The sequence below is a fragment of the Syzygium oleosum genome, unplaced genomic scaffold (assembly GCF_021117445.2).
Source record: "Syzygium oleosum isolate NSW1041296 unplaced genomic scaffold, Sole_v2.1 Sole_v2.04, whole genome shotgun sequence".
NCBI lineage: Eukaryota > Viridiplantae > Streptophyta > Magnoliopsida > Myrtales > Myrtaceae > Syzygium > Syzygium oleosum.
This window is the reverse complement of record NW_026607488.1, coordinates 11,886,030-11,899,524: the sequence shown is the minus strand read 5'-3', so window position 1 is coordinate 11,899,524 and position 13,495 is coordinate 11,886,030. Positions and strand designations below refer to the sequence as shown.

General features: G+C 41.8%; 1 protein-coding gene, 1 long non-coding RNA gene and 1 pseudogene across 2 annotated transcripts in view; 1 reads left to right on the top strand and 2 right to left on the bottom strand.

The window, feature by feature from the left end:
• LOC130137943 (AAA-ATPase At5g57480-like) overlaps positions 1–13,495 on the top strand; it is a 60,185-nt gene that overhangs the window by 19,311 nt on the left and 27,379 nt on the right. The gene's annotated exons all lie outside the window — the stretch shown is intronic.
• On the bottom strand, positions 4,327–6,052 carry LOC115666857 (uncharacterized). The gene is made up of 2 exons (XR_008816388.1): positions 5,868–6,052; positions 4,327–4,878 (listed from the first exon to the last, which is right to left on the bottom strand). It is a non-coding gene; the product is annotated as an uncharacterized LOC115666857 (long non-coding RNA).
• On the bottom strand, positions 6,062–8,240 carry LOC115666858 (pentatricopeptide repeat-containing protein At4g20740-like; annotated as a pseudogene).

Here is a 13,495-nt window from a genome sequence, read left to right as displayed (position 1 = left end):
TTTCTACGACCCTTTGATCAGCGATTTCATCTCCATAGGCTCTCATTTGATTAACTAGTTCTTTTAATTTTCCACAGTATTCTTGAATGGTCTCATTTACTTTCATTTTAGAATTCTCAAATTCTCTTCTTAGAGTTTGAAGCTGAATAGTGCATACCTTTTTTGATCCTTGGAATTCTTCTCGTTGTGTTTCCCATGCCTTCTTTGCCGTCTTCGCTCCAATTATCCTCGAAAATACTGTTTCCGAGAGTGCTTGCTGAATAACACATAGTGTCCTTGCATGCTTTTGTAGTTGATCTTTTGGAACGCTTGCACCTTCTTGTGGAGCCTCATAACCCTTTTCTACGATGTCTCATAAATCTTGGGCCATCAAGAAAGTAGTCATTTTAATGCTCCAATAGTCGCAGTTATTCCCATCGAAAATAGGAATGGAAAATGAGGATGATGTAGAGTTGGCCATAGTTTAGTTGTTGGATGGTTGAATGGGTAGTTTTAGGAACGGGTGGTTCGGACAAACGCCCAATACCAGCCAAAAACGTGGCTCTGATACCAATGTTAGTGTTTGCGGAAGCATGATTTGTTTTGTAAGTGAGTGAGTGATTTAGTGAGTGCAAGTGTTGGTACGTGGACTTGGAGCAACAATAGAACAGAACTTTGATAGTGGAAGACAAGTAGGGAGCAAAGAAGACAAAAGGAGTATTGTATTATGAAGGCTTATACAAGGGACTTAGTTTTTTCTTCTGATGGGCATATCCTTCAAGTGGAGACGGGTTGGCTATTTATAGCCCTCTTCCACCGCCATTAAGTAAAAATCTAAAGCATGTTACGTAGATATTTTTCAAGAGTTTTCTACACATATCATATTAGTCTTTTAGAAATATCATAGCCCTCTTCCACTGCCATTAAGGAAAAATCTAAAGCGTGTTATGTAGATATTTTTCTAGAGTTTTCTACACTTATCACATTAGTCTTTTAGAAATATCATAGATATTTTCTAGAAACTCTTCTAGAAATATCTTAGATATTTCTCACAACTTTTTAGACTATTCATCTAAATATCTATTCTCCAAAGATTTTGCGCATACTAGAAACTTCTAGAAATTGGATCACTATTTCAACAATCTCACTATCGCGGGCTTAAATTAAGTATTTTCCAATGTGATGGGCTCGAATAACCTAAGGCTAACTTATAATTAAACTTCAATGGGCTAAATTAAGCTAAAATTAGGCCAACTAAGGCCTTTTTCGCCTTATGAATTTCGGTCACTACTCCTTCCCCTTGCTAGGCCGAGTTTTGGCCTCTTGTCGCGGGTCAAACTTGCTCAATTAGAACTCAATATCATTCCTCGTCAATCCAATGCATCATGCAATTAAACTATACAATTCTAAACTATATGCTATGTAATTTAACTTTAGTATTTTTGTTTAGGGGTTAAATTATTAATTCCTAATTTTAAAGGTAATTAATTTCTAAATGGTTGGCTAAAATTTAGGTATCAATAGCACATGAAGAACATTATGAAATGTGAGGGCAGGTGAAAGCTTGATGGATCATGTTCCAGCTATAGCCGAAAAAAACCATATGTAATTTTGATTTATTTATTTCTTATACATGGACTATAGGTAAAATAGAGTTTTGAACAACCTGTCATATGATTGGTTGCTCCAAAATCAAGAATCCATGGAGTAATTTGGTGTGAATTTTCTATGAGGAAAGCAGTAGAAAGACAATTACCTTTCTTGGCTAAAGAATAAGATGGATTTAGAGAAGGTTGTGGAGGTTGTAGGAATATGTATAGGTGTTCTAACTGTTTCTTTGCGAATGAAACCGAATATGACTTGATTTTCTCTTTCCTCATTTATTGCTTAAAATGCATGACCATCACTACTACTCCTTCTCTTCCAATCTTCTTTTTCCCAATTATGCAGTTTCCCATGAATTTTCCAGCAAGTCTCTTTGGTATGCTATGGCTTATTGCAATGTTTACATCATGGTTTCTTCATCCTGTCTTCCTCGGAATCAGGCCCGCGAGATACAAGTGCAGAATTTTTGGATATAGAGTTGGCACTTGTTTCCAGATCACGTAGCATGATTCGCCTCCAAGATTCCTCCCTTCTAACTTCGGAGAAAACCTCGCGGATGGATGGTTGAGGTTTTTGACCAGGGATTCTGCCTCTCACCTCATCCAAGCTTCAATTAAGGCTTGCTAGAAACATGTATACTCTTATCATTCTCTTCTCTCTTCATTTGACTCTTGCAATTTGCCAAACTTTCCCATGTATTATCATAGTATTGAGGGAAAATGTCAATTAATGACCCAAAGTGGGTCTCTTTTTTAAAAAAAGGACCCCAAGTGGACAATGTTTCAATTAAGGACCCAAACTAGTCTCAAATAAGGACCTAGCTCGCCAGCCGGCCAAATGTTTGCCAGCCGGCGACCGTGAGACATTTCCGGCGCCGGAATAGGGGCAATTTTGTCTTTTTCTTTCTTTTTCCTTTTTTCTTTTCTCTCTTCCCTCTTGTGGCCATCACCGGCGACGTCCGTCGGCCTCAAGCGAGGGCCGCCCTCGCCGGCGTCGGGCGACGGCCCCCCTCGCCTGGGTGGGCGAGAGCTGCCCTTGCCCTCGCCAGATCCGGCGAGGCCGAGGGCGGCCCGACGTGGGCGAGGCTGAGGGCGGCCCGACGTGGGCGAGGCCGAGGGCGGCCCTCGCTGCAACCCTCGCTACCCCAAGTGAGGGTGGCTCTCGCAAGCCCAGATCCGACGAGGGCCGCCCTTGGCCTCGCCAGCCCAAGCGAGGGTTGCCCTCGCTGGCGTCGGGCGAGGGTCGCCCTCGCCAGATCCGGCGAAGGCAACCCTTGCCTGGGCTGGCAAGGGTTGCGGTGAGGGCCAACCTCGGCCTTGTCGGCGTCGGCCGAGGATTGCGACAAGGGTTGCCTCGGCCTTGCCGGCGTCGGGCGAGGGTCGCCCTCGCCTGGGCTGGCGAGGGTCGCCCTCGCCTGGGCTGGCGAGGGCGTTCCTCGCTAGATCCGGCGAGGGCCACCCTCGCCCGCCCAGGCGAGGGCGGCCATTGCCCGACTCCGGCGAAGGCGGCCCTCGCCTGAGGCCGACGACGTCACCGACGATGGCCACAAGAGGGAAGAGAGAAAAAAAAAGGAAAAAGAAAAAAAAGAAAGAAAAGGACAAAATTGCCCCTATTCCGGCGCCGAAAATGTCTCACGGTCGCCGGCCGGCGAGCTGGGTCCTTATTTGAGACTAGTTTGGGCACTTTGGGTCCTTAATTGAAACATTATCTACTTGGGATCGTTTTTTGAAAAAAAAGACCCACTTTGGGTCCTTAATTGACATTTTCCCTAGTATTGATCTAATTCATGTCACAAAGTCACTATTTCATTGTAGTAAACAATGACCTCACAATCTGCTTGCTTTGATTTTCATAGCTTTGTCTTCAGTTCACAGATCTGGGAAGAATTTTCCAAATCATAATATGTTTTTCTCTCAATGTCCCACACATCTTTAGCGGTCGGAAGGAATAGATGCGGTTTTCCAATTGCTGGCTCCATAAAATTAATCAACGGGCCAATTACTGAGGAGTTCTCGGATATCCTAGTCTTCCAATACGGATTACTTTTTGTTGGTTCCTTCACCTCGCCTATCGAGTAGTTTAGCTTCCCTTTGCCATCAATTGCTAGTTTCACGGATTGGGCGCACTCCATTCAATCGGTGAACTATTAATAGCATGTTGGAATTCTGGGAGAATTGCTCTCCACCACTGCTCGATTGTGCAAAGTGATTAGTTGGATTGTACTCTGGCACTGACACCTAAAGCAATGTTCTTACTAGCTCCAGTCTTCGCCATTTTCACCATAATAGGAGCTGACTTCAAAACCTTAGCTCTGATACTATGCAGATTTCAATGAGCAAAAATGGTTTCTTTTGTTTTTTATTGCTTATTAGACTTTCAGAGAACAGAACGTATAAATAGGGCCTAAGACAGCTAAAAGATAGAAAGAAAATAAGAGCAGATATAGTAACTAATTTCCTATTTTCTAATTCTAGTGATCTACTTCCTAATTCTGAGGGTTCAGAAATAAAAGCAAATAAAATAAATGAAAACAAAATAATTTCATATCCCGAGATTTTCTCCTAATTCTTCGACACCTCCAACCACCATAAGACGATGGTTGATTGAGTGACTGAGTGGAATGCAAATGATACTGAACAAGTCCAATTCAACGCTAAAGCTGTGAACTTGCTTTGTTGTGCTATTGACGCTGAAGAATATGGGAAAAGTTAAAAGTAGCTTATAAAGGGAAGGTAAAGTCAAGAAGTCTAAGATGAGCATGCTCACTCACTCGTATTAACTTTTCACTATAAATGATGACGAGTCTAGTGTTAATTACCATATTCATAATGCAAGTACGTGCAATATAAGATCGATTCGAAAACTAAAACTAAAAGTGAAACTGAAAGACATTGCTACAAACACAAAGGAAAAAGACTCGAGACGAAAATTTGACAGTTTTGACATAGCTTGAGTGTCCGTGCTCCTTCTGCATTCCTTCTGTTTATAGACCTTGAATCCCGTTCAACGGTTACTAAACTTCTCGACGCGAACCTCCAATCATTCAACTACTCCCGTGTCTCCGTTATTGTTTCTACTTCCACGAGCTTTGACAGCTGCCCTGTTTCCGAGACTTCCTCATTGGCCCGCTCCATCGTGCTTGAATCCGCTCGCACTCAGCAACAGTTCCCGCTTTTGAATTCAAACAAGTTGAACTCCTGTTCCAAGCCCTTGGTAAATTGAACAGCTTTTACAGGCTCTAGGTCAGGCCCGGACTTCTCATTTTTTATATAATCCATTCCTTCTGTCTTTGACCTAATACATGAACAATTTCCCCCTTTAACTGACTGATCATGCTACGCAATTTTTCCATAAGAGAAAAGCACTATAATCAAATAGATGAAAACTTTCCCTTGACTATGTTTTACACAGTAATTGAAGCTGATGGCAACATATCAGCCAAAAAGGGATGGCATCCAGCATAATTCTTTAAAGCAGGAACTTTCTGAATCTTGTTACGTGTAAAACCAACTCAAAGAAACAGGTACGCATCTTCAATCTCGAGACGCACAACATGATTAATTTGAACTCATTTCTGGTGGTGCTCCCAATGGAAACTGAAAATGCAAGCCTTCGAATTCTATACAAACTACAGCCGAATAACAGCTAAATGTTTTTTCCCAGGTACTAGCTTCCATGCTCTGCAGATACCTCCTCCTATATTCATACAGTTGAAACTATCGTTGCCCTAGAGATCAATAAATCAGCCCATGCTCATGAAGATCATGACTATTATTAGTCTATATTGATCTCCAATAGGACTAATTTATTAGTCTATTCCATGATTTGCAGATACCTCCTATATTCATAAGGTTGAGACACTCATTGCCATAGAGATCCATGAATCAGCCCATGCTTGTCGAGATCACGAAATTATTAGTCTGTATGATCTCTAGTGGGACTGTTAAACTGTAGGTTATTCATGCACTATAGCATAGCCTCCAGCCATTACAACATATGCATATAAGGTAATCTCCCTACAAGGCCCTACACAAGACGTCAAAACATGGGGCAAGACATGCGAATAACCATAACTGTTAAGTTTAGTTGGGAATGCAGCGCAATCAAACCCGGTAAAATTGGGCATTGATCCGGATCAAGGAAAAGATATATTTTACACCTTACAGTCACAAGAAGCTGGAGAAAATGAGGTGAAGGTCATAAAAGGATATTATTCATGTCAATTGAATAAGCAAACCATTTCCAGGCAACACATAGGTAATTTCAAATTCAAGTTGGCTTACCTTAAGTGATGGTGCAATAGCAGCAGAGATCAACCTCAGGTCAACCCTCAATAAGAGGTTACTGGCATAGGGCAGTTGAACAATGTGCAATCACAAGGATCCAGAAACTGCCTTGCATTTCATTGAGGCCTTCCCTGTGATCACAAAGCTAGGAAGCCCATACCATCTGGCATTGCGAAGAAGACTTTCAACATCAGGTCTGCTGTCTTCTTCTCCATGTGTTCAACCAGCATGTCATCGTATACAATCACATCTGATTCCTTTAAAAGCTTGCGTTCTTGCATACTTGAAAAAACTTTTCTAGCTTCTTCTATTGTCCCGTCTTTACACAATCCAGAGATGACAGCAGAGTATGCAACATCACTAGGAGGGAAGCCCTCTTGCACCATCTCATCCAGGACTTCAACCACCTTCTCAGCCTGCCCTGACTTACTCTCATGGACAATCGTCAGAGAGTATTTAAACTCCATGGGTCCACTCGTGATATTGGCCAGGCAATCACGAACAAGCATCATAGTAGCATCAATCTCGCATATTTTGCTAAGTCCTTTAGCGAGAGCACGATATGCATCTACAGTGGGAAGACTGCACATTCCCATTATCTTATTATAACATGTGCATGCCTCTTTTATTTCCCCGATTGCAACAAGACATTCGATGGCAATACTGTAAGTCAAGGAATCGGGCTCGATTTGGGTGTTCTTCATTTCATCAAATAGAGACATTACCAATTTCACATCCCCAGACTTTTTCAAAGCCCCCATCAAGATATTGTAGATCGACACGCTGCAGTAACCTTTTACTTTCAAGTCCCTGAAAACATCTAAAGCTATTGGCATCCTCTCTTCCTCACAAACAAAATATGAGAAAAAACTGGAGAGATAGTTTATCACGGAAAAACCAAACTTCTCCATCTGTATCAGCAACTTGCTGAAATCCTCCGTTCTTCTCATCTCGGCATAAGAAACCAGAATGGGATTGACTGTCCCAAAATCTGGCTGGAGATCCTCCTGCAACGTTATAAAGAAAAGCTTGTGAGCCTTATCAACCTGCTTGACATTACACAAGCCTTCAATGAGAGAGTTATAGATCCGCAAGTCAGCTCGATACGCTGAGTCAATTAAATCCTTCAACAGGCCGCAAGCATATTCAACTTTGCCACCTGCAACAAATGACTCGACTAACACGCCATAAATCACCCGATCAATCAAAAACCCTTTTGCTTTCATCTCCTTAAATAGCTCAAAGGCCTTGTCCATTCTCTTTCCTTTACACAATCCCGTAACCAAGGTTCCATACGCCATAACATCAGCCTTGACACCATCTCTCTTCATTTCTTCCCACACCCGTAAACATCCGTCTAAATTTCCTTTCGAAACCAATATCTTAACCATTGCCGTGTATGCAAAAATATCCGGCTTGCACAAGTTTGCTCTCATTTTAGGCAAAATCTCCATCATTTTATTTATCCTCCTCGCCTCACACAATCCTTTTATCAAGATCATGTAAGTGACACGATCCTCAACCAGCCCGTCATCCCTAAAATCATCGTAAACTGACAATGCCAGATCCAAATAATCAGTCCTCACCAACCCATCAATAATCTTGTTATACAAGAACACATGTGGCTTCACGCCGAACTTCTTCATCTTCTCATACACATAGTAAAGCTTCAATCCCCTATTGGCATCCGCATGCATCCTAATCAAAATCTCGAACTGCTTCTCACTAGGCGGCTTCCCCTGCAAGTCCATCAACTCGGGCAGCTGGTCAGCTGCTCAGAACTTCTTGTTCCTATTCAAGCAATAAGCAAATGCATTGTAGGCAGCATAGTTATGCCTATAACCCTTTTGCCTACCTGCCCAAGCAAATAACTTGGAGGCAACCGCGGCGTTATTTTCCGCCTTGAGCACCTCCGCAACGAGGCCGGACGTCACGCGGCGGAGCTTGCCGAGCTCGGCGACGACGGGCGGGCCCCAGTCGCCGCGGTTCCGGCGGAACGCATTGACAATGAACCGGGCGATCGGATAGAGGCGGTGGGAGGCGGTGGGAGGAGGCAGGAGGCGGCGAGGGAGGAGGGAGGCTCCGGCGCCACGGGCGGAGACCGGAGGGGGCTGCGGTGGTTTGGGTCCCATTTGTGGAGGTGGAAGGGAGGCGGGGGGTTTGTGGGTCTGGGGCTTTGCCGCGCAGGGATGGTCTTGCGGGAGGAGAAGAGGCCGCCGTAGACGACGGGGCGCTTCTGGGAGGGCTTGCGGTAGTCGTAGAAGAAGTATGGTTTGTAGGGCTTCGGCGCCGGAGGGTGGTTGGGTGGCATTCGTAGTCTTTTTTGGGGCGTCGCCGCCGTCGGACGGCGGAGAGATCGGCGGAGAGACGCGCCGCAAGTGTCGATAGAAAATAATGACTGAATTAGAGGGAGAATAGTATTTTTGGTTATAGTCATTTGCTTCTTCATGTTTTGTAGTTTCTAAAATTGCAATGTGCACCCTATATTTTGGAGTCCGTTTCAAATGTACCCCTTGCCTATTACTTTTGGCCAAATTTTCACCCATATTTCAATCAAATACTTTCTCGTTAATGGTGTTTGTTGCGGAGGCAAATCCATCCAGCAAATTCGGCAAACTTATATTTTAGGTCTGCCACGGACCATCATTACCATTCTACCATTTTTCCTCCTCTTGTCTAGTTTGCTTCCTTGTTAATTTTTTTCTTTTCATTTTTCCTTCGTATTATGATTAATTTTTCGGATTTTATAATCAAAGTAAGGACATGGCAAAGAGTTTTTAAAGATCAAGGGCACAATGGGTGTGTTTGGTTCAGCATTTTGAAAAAGTTTGGAAAAATGCAAAGACTTTTAGATCAAATGTGTTTTGCAAAATGCTAGTAGTATTTGATTGATTGTAATTTAAAAGTGCATTAAGAAACAACTTTAAATCACACTCTGTAAAGTGCTTTTTCTTAAAAAAAAAAGTCAAAATTGATGAAAGACTCGGTGATCGTTGGGCACATGATGAGGCCAAATCTAGCCGTCGACAGCCTCGCCTTAGGTCACTCGACCTCAGGCGATCGTCACTTGGATTCCTCGCGGGACTCAGGTGAGGCTGCCGCTGCCAGATCTAGCTTGCCAAGGAAATTGGCCATGGCGGCGATCATGCTCGATTTCCCCGTCCTGGGTGGGCCGTAGAGTGGTAGCCTAGCTTCCAGGCTCGGCCCATCCGTTGGTAGAAGCCCTTCCCAACCTTGAAGTCCCGGAGATCCTCCATGATGTCCCTTTTCCTCTTTGGGTTCATGGGCAATTAGAGGTGAGTGGTTTCATGTTCCATACAAGTTCCACCTGGAACCTACTCACGAGGTCAGGTTCTTATTTTTTGGAACCTGTAATCTACCCTACATACCTTGGAACCTAAAAACTATCCCGTCACAGGTTCCAGGGTCGGTTCCAAGATCTATCCAAGTTCCACCTGTATTATTAATTGAACAATTGTAGTAAATTGTCACTTTTAATGACCACCACTTGCTTCTATGATCCACTAACCACAACTTATATTTAAACACACGAAGATATTTGAAACATTAACAAGTCATAAAATGAAAACTCAAATTAGTGGTTCCATATTATACACTCATCATCTAACACCATAGAACATCGAAGAATCACGCGAAGACATAGACCAAGAAAAAGTACAAAAAACTTGTTTGAGGTTTTGAGGTTTCAGGTTTCAAGTTCTAGGTTCTAGGTTCTACCTATCTAGAACTTAGAACCAACTCGTCGAAACAGATTCCCCAATTTTTGGAACCTGAAACCTACCCTGCATACCTTAGAACTTGGAACCTACAGATTTCTACCGTCAGGTTCTCAGGTTCCATGTTCTACCCTAGAATCATGCTCACCCCTATGGCCAACGCGTGGAAGGTGCTCGGGTGCTTGAACGGCACTAATTCCCATGGGTGGCCCTGGGAGTAGTTTTTAGAGTTAATACCACGAAAGACCTCAAACTGGTACATTTGTGATAAATTTACCCCAAATTAATTTTTTGACCACTAAAAACCTCAAGCTAGTACACCTAGGATATATTACCCTCCGTTAGTTTCCTTTAAATTCTACTGTTAAATTTCTGAGTTGAATAACACATTACAGTTGACGAGTGTACTAGTTTAGAGTTTTACCCTCCATTTGTCACTGGTGTATCAGTTTGTGATTTTTCGTAGTATTAATCCAATTTAACGGAAACTAACGGAAGGTAAATTTATCACAAATATATCAGTTTGGGGTTTTTTATGGTCAAAAAATTAATTTAGAGTAAATTTGTCATAGATGTACTAATTTAGAGTTTTGATAATCAAAATTAATTTAGAAAAAAATTATCTTAAATGTAGTAATTTATAATTTTTCGTGATATTAACGCTAGTTTTTAAGGCCGGCCCTTGCTCTCAAAGATGAGAACAGTAGCCTTTAAGGCCAAATCCATAAGTACAAAAAAAAAAGCAAGTCTGTACTAACTTGTGTGGGTCCAATTAGCTTCCTCTTTCGCACCTCGTCCGTGTCAAAACCACACCAAGAGAGATCCATTCATTCGATTTCCTGTATATAGTATTCTTGATGAACATTTCCATGCAATTACAACCGGACGTGTTGTTCGAACAAAAAAAAATAAAAACAATTGGATGTGCTGGTGCTGGATTGGCCGTCTTCGCCATCGGACTCCTCCCCGAGCTACCACGTAGGATAGTTGGCGCTGACTAGACCGTCACGTCAGCGATTTCTGATCAAAATTAAAAGACTTACGACTGAATTAATACAATTGAAAGGTTTAGGTCTGAATCGGCCATCCTACAATAAGTTTAGAACTTTTTGGACAATTTTCTCTAATAATAAATACAATCAATCTTCTTTTCCAACCTTTGAGATTTCACCATTAGCCTTTGACTGTGAATGAGAGAAATCTGAAATGAAATAGACCTCCGAAGGACAACTTAAATTCACCGTAGCCATATAATCCAAGGTAACTGTGTTAAGGAATGTGCTTGATATATGGTCGGTCCGCTCAAGACATTATTCACTAAAGTATATGATATCCCTTAGTAAAAAAACACATATTTTTCATTTTTTTTTCAAGCTGTTCACGGAGGAACTCAACATTAAAGTATATGGCTATGGAACTCATCTTTTAATTTTTAATTAAGGGGTCCTGAACTTGGCTTATGTCACTATCCAAACCTTGCAACTCATTCACATGAAGAATCTCCCTCATTATGACCTTCAATTTCATAGAGCAAAAGGGTAACATGTTGAGAGCCATTTGATTTAATCCCTTTCAAAACAAACACTAATATTATAGTCCGTGTTGATTGAATTCGGACACGGTTTGATTTTGAAATCTCCTCTCGAGCTCCTTGTCAGCTTCAATAATCAATTAATCATATCAAGCTCAAGCACTAGGCCAACTGGTAAACTACTAAACAAAAATGATAAAAAGAAGTTGTGAAGTCTGCACCAAAAAGAACAAAATTGAACATCTATTTGTGGGACCCAGGTTTTCTAAATTGGTTCCAGCAAGTGTAGGAAAAACAGCACCTAAGCTCCAATTAATCAGAATCCACAACCCCCTTTTCTAAATTGGTTCTGGCAAGTGTAGCAAACATCTCCTTACAACCGCACCTGTGGTTGCTTGCATCAGTATTCAAGTACCACGTATCATTTTGTCCTCAATCATTTTCTTTGAATGCCAATAAAAGAACTTGGTCGGCATCATTCACCAAGTTTGCCTTTTCGCCTGCTTCACTACTCTCTTTGTTCCAACAGTCAGAAGCATAATGGCCAAGTTTATTGCAATGATAACATTGAATTTTAGATTTATCATATCATTGCCCTCTCGAGTTCTGTCCTCTTTCACGATCACCTCTTTGATTTTGGTATCTACTGTCATTTCGAGCAATATCTCCTCTGCTTCGTCCACGACCTCTTCCTTGAAAGAGACCTCGGTTTCGACCTCAATCACGATCTTGATTAGTCCCTTGAGTTTGCACTGGATTTCTACTTTGCCCCTTCTCGTCTCGGATGGTCAACCGAGTTTGGAGTACTTCCTCCACAGGTTCATGCTTGTTTCTTCTGAATCTTTCTTCATGGGCTTGCAATGAACCCTAAAGCTCATCGATCGTCATGGCATCCAAGTCTTTGGGCTCTTCGATTGCAACGCCAATATGATCATACTTTTTGTCTAAGGATCAAAGAATCTTCTTGACAACAAAAAACATCTAAAACATTTTCTCCATTTCTTTTCATTTGGTTGACAATTACTAAAACTCTTGTGAAATAACGACAATCAATTCAGATTCTTTCATGTGGATTGCTTCAAATTCACCTCTCAAAGTTTGAAGGCGAATCTTTTGAACTTTTTGCACTCCTTGGTGTGTGTTGTGAAGAATTCCCCATGCTTCCTTAGAAGTAGTAGCGTTCGACACCTTTTCGAACATCGAATCATCTAAAGCTTGATAGATGATTGACAAGGCATATTTGATCTTTTGCTCAAACTTTCTCCAAGGCTTTCCTCTAGTTTGATTTAAGGTGGCGTCATCCTCTGGCTCATCATAGCCGGTGTTGACAACTTTCCACACACTAGAGGCGCCGAGTAGAGCTTTCATTCTAACGGCCCAATTATCATAGTTTTCTTTGGTAAGACGGGTATTGAAGGGAAAGCTGATTGTTTGTTGAGGACATGATCATAAATCGTGTTCTCTGATACCAATTTGATAAGTAATTTTGAAGGTGAAAACAATCACAACTCACAGAGAAGAAGGAGATGGATAGGCTTCTTTGTCCACTGTTTTTCACCATGTCGGAAACAATTACAAGACTTGCCAATTTATTGGCTAGTTACATGACTCTTACTCTTACTTTTAATTAACTCATAAATGAACTCTACCATTCCAATGAGATAGATTTATATAAATTTACAAAACATTAATTAGACATAAAAAGTCTAACAGACTCCTTGAAAAAATAATACTACAATAAAAACTCTTCTTGAACGTGTGCACCGAACAGTCTTGGGAGTCGAACGGCCATCGATAACTTGTTTAATGAATTGATAACTTCCAACAAATTTGGTTTAATTACTAACATGCTTTGACACGCGCGCGCACACACACTCTCTCTCTCACTCAGCACACATTACTCTCGGTTTCCATTATCACCAGCAACTCATCTCATCTCTCGGCTTTATCAAGGTATGTCGCCCGAGTGTTGTTTGCATTTATGTGTTGATTAGTTTTAAGAAGAGTATCAGGTCCTGTATTAGAGTTGCTGCCTCCATGCAGAGTAATAGATCTTGTGCTTGCTACGGGTATCTTAATTTTGAACTCATTTGAGCCTTGACCAAGAGTCCCTCTCTTCTAGTGCTATGATCGACCATCTCATGATGTACTTCTGTTCACGTACGTCTCATTTGTGGACTATTGGGTGTAGTTATTGGGTGTAGTTGGCTTGTACCCAACCGAGAGACCCCTGGTATGTCATGGATTCATCCACAGTCTGTCCATATCTTCTGATCCCGTCAACCAATGTTAGTGTATAATGGTCTTTTTTGTGGTCGTATCAACATCAGAAAATTCTTTAGCTTACCGATTACTTG